The 3,354-nt window shown below is 42.5% G+C and overlaps 1 protein-coding gene across 24 annotated transcripts in view; it reads left to right on the forward strand.

Annotated features, from left to right (window-relative positions):
- Positions 1-3,354, forward strand: part of Pkp4 (plakophilin 4) — a 214,090-nt gene that overhangs the window by 84,826 nt on the left and 125,910 nt on the right. The window lies entirely within an intron of this gene.

Raw genomic sequence — 3,354 nt, forward strand, 5'->3', positions numbered from 1 at the left:
AAAAATATATATATATATATATATATATATATATATATATCAAGTAATCAATGTTCCTGTGAGATCCTACCTCTTTTGTTCCTATATTTAGGAAAATTATTATACTAATACAGAATTTTTCAATTTGAATATTTTTAAACAACTACCAGTTTTCTCTCTAAAGTACTCAGAATCTCAAGTTACATTCATGAGTTTGTTGAGCACAATTTTCACCATTGTCTGAAAATTATTTCTTTTACAGCTTGTAATTGGAAATGAGTAAATTTCAAAGTATAATTGAAACTAAAATATTCATTATAGTTAGACAGAAAAAGTTTTTGAACCTCAAACATTCTGATCTATAAGAAAAAAAAAAATGTATCTATCTTCTTCAACACTTATTCTCAGTACCCAGTGGAGCACCTGGTGTACTGAGACCAGAGTATGGAAATGCTTGTTGACTAAATCATACTTAAGTTTTAAATTTAAAAATCACCCCGTTTTACTCTGTATGAGCAAAACAACAAAAAATAACTTTGACTATAGTAAGTACCTCCAAATAGACAAACACTCACATGTACTATGCCTCTTGCACTTTTAAATAGGACAAACCTGAGATCTAAGTGTGCTAAGTAGCCGTAGTGGGCTAAGGGACTCAGCAATGAGGGTCTGCTTCTGTCTCCCACACTAACCTCCAACCCAGCATCTTGCCCATGGCCACTGATTAACTGGAGCAAACCATGCTTAGCTATGCAGAGGTTGTAAGCCACTCCCACGAGGCGGGCAAGAGTATTTAGTCACTGCCTGGTCTACAAAGCAAGGACAGCAGGGCTACCCAGAGAAACCCTGTTTCAAAAAGACAAGAGGGAAGGGAAATTCAGTTGGCTGACTTCAGAGGGGCAGCCCCTTGAGCAAACGTTGTTATGCTATGATAACCAGCAAAAGGAAAGCACAGTTACCTTCATTTGGGGTGTATTACACTAAGAAATAAGGATCAGAGCAATTTAGGCTTCAGATGCTTTGAGTTAGACACTGTCACTTGCTGCTTTCACATAAACATTCTCTTCACCCTCCAGGCTCCCTTCAGATGCCGTGTTCCATGTGTTTCCTTGTGCTCTTAGGTGGGCCACACGAGGGAATGAGAGTCATGGCTGGACTTTGAGCAGTTTAGTGCGTGTGGTAGGAGTCTGACCCTCAGTTAGAAGCCAGCTCATGTGGCTAACTAGACAGAAGCAGGAAGTATCTCTGCCTCCGCTCCATCTCATCTGTCACCCACAGAACTGTTAGTTTGAGGATTTGCATTCATAGCCTATGGAAACATGTCCCATGCCAGGAGTTGCATGTATACAGCCCTCGTGACCTGTGGGTGAACATGGGGAGCCACAGCAGTGGAGTTGGGTGTATTGAGCTGAGTGGATGAAGCCCCACTGTCCCACCTGGAGCCCTTGCACATCTCAGAGTCCTCTCACGACAGGACCAGGATTCGGTTCTGTCCTTTACCCATGACTGTACAGTGCCACAGGACACCCAGATCCATCCCTTGTCGGCAGCCTGAGTACAAAAGTGAGCAGCCCTAACCCATGTCTTCCACATTCACTTTGGAGGCACCAAACACAAACCACTTGGGCATTGCTTCCGATCATCCATAAAGCCTGGGAACCCACACCTCCTCCTGGGAACAGCTTCCTTGCCAGACATCGAGGCCTCCACACTCCATCCCCCTGAGGCCTGAAAGCCATTCATCTCTTTGTCCCTGTGCTCCTCATACACTGTCACCAGGAAAGCTTTCTGTCAGTGCATCTGAGAAGTGCAGAGAGCAAGAGCTTTTACATTTTAATATATTAAATTGTGTCGTATCATGTGAACTGCCGTATCAAACCTCCCTACCCTAGTGCTTTTCATCTAACAGAGTGTAACAGTCATGGGGTCTGCGCAGGTGCAAAAGCCTGGAGTGTCCTCAGACCTGCATTTGACTCATAGTCCTTGGACTTATTTAAACTCATAGTTTCTAGCCATATCTATGAATAGTTATTATCACTCATATAAATACATAGATATGCAAATATACCCCCTAGGACTGTGATCTACTCAAGCCTGGTACCATCCTTTTTCCTGGTTATAAGCTCATGATGACATTCCACAAGTGCATTGCCTAATTTAATTAGTTGAATGTTTATGAAAATTCTATGAAGGCAGAATCTCTACATAAATGCCAAGAATTATGATTACCTTCTTCACTTCATCCCCATGGCTCAGTTTTTACTCTGTGTGTTCAATCTCTCCTCATCAGCTAAAGAGAGTTTATATGCAATGCCTTTGACAGTGCTGCAAAATTTGAACCATATTTTTAGCTGAGGTAGATACTGACATTGGCTTGTTTTTGCTGATTTGAATCTTGAAAGAATTAAATTCAGTTTAAATTGTGTCTCTTCAGTAGATTATATCTGCAAATAGATGTCGACATTTGAATACTGGCTATCAAACTCTCTGTATTAGACTGTCAGATTATTTTAAATTGTATACTGAAATTGTGCCATTATTCTGTTTTATTTGAATTGGATTTTAAGAAGAGGAGTCTATATAAAGTACACTATTTTTTGAATTTTTTGCTGTTTTCGACAGAGGATATCTGTAGAACCCAGTTGAAAATGACCCCTAGTTGGGCGTAAGTGACCCTCGCCACCATCCCTGGCTTATAACATAGTTTGAGTTACATAAATGAGAATAAGAAGAATGTCAAGTGGTAATGGTTTTTAGATTCCCTAGCCATCCGAGCCACTTCTCAGTTTATTTTGCCGTTGTCTTCTTTGGCTCAGGCAGTGTTTCTTCAGACTTGGCACCGCGGTAGGATGTGCCACTGTGTCTCATGTAGGTCATTCGGGATGCTTGTAGGGAAATGTTCAGATGATGGCACCTGTATACCAAAGGGACAGGCCTTACCCATAGGCCCCCAACCCCATGCTTTGGCAGTCTTTCTTCACAAAGTCATCACAAGCAACTTGGTCGGCCATCCTTCTCAGTCTACAGGAGAGAAATGTGGGGTTTGGGTTGGAGAAAGTAGCAGCATAGAGCAGGAGCCAAGAAACGTAGCATCGCAGTAGGCAGCCCAAGTGAGGTGTCAGGTTCTGGCAAATCTCACTTGTGAGATAAAGATTTCCTTTCAAGCTGTGCAGTTCAGGAGAGGAGGTAAATATAGCAAAGCGAGCTGGGCAGTATTGAGGAGGGCACAGGTTATGGGTAGAGCCAGGCGTGGGTTAAACCCACAGAGGCAGAAAAAGATTTGGCCTGGAGCTTTACAGAATGGCTGAAGGTATGTGTTCAGAGAGGAACACCACTCACAAGGTCCGCAGGCTGTGGCCACCACTCACAAGGTCC

Source organism: Mus pahari, chromosome 3, assembly GCF_900095145.1.
Source record: "Mus pahari chromosome 3, PAHARI_EIJ_v1.1, whole genome shotgun sequence".
In the NCBI taxonomy this organism is placed as follows: domain Eukaryota; kingdom Metazoa; phylum Chordata; class Mammalia; order Rodentia; family Muridae; genus Mus; species Mus pahari.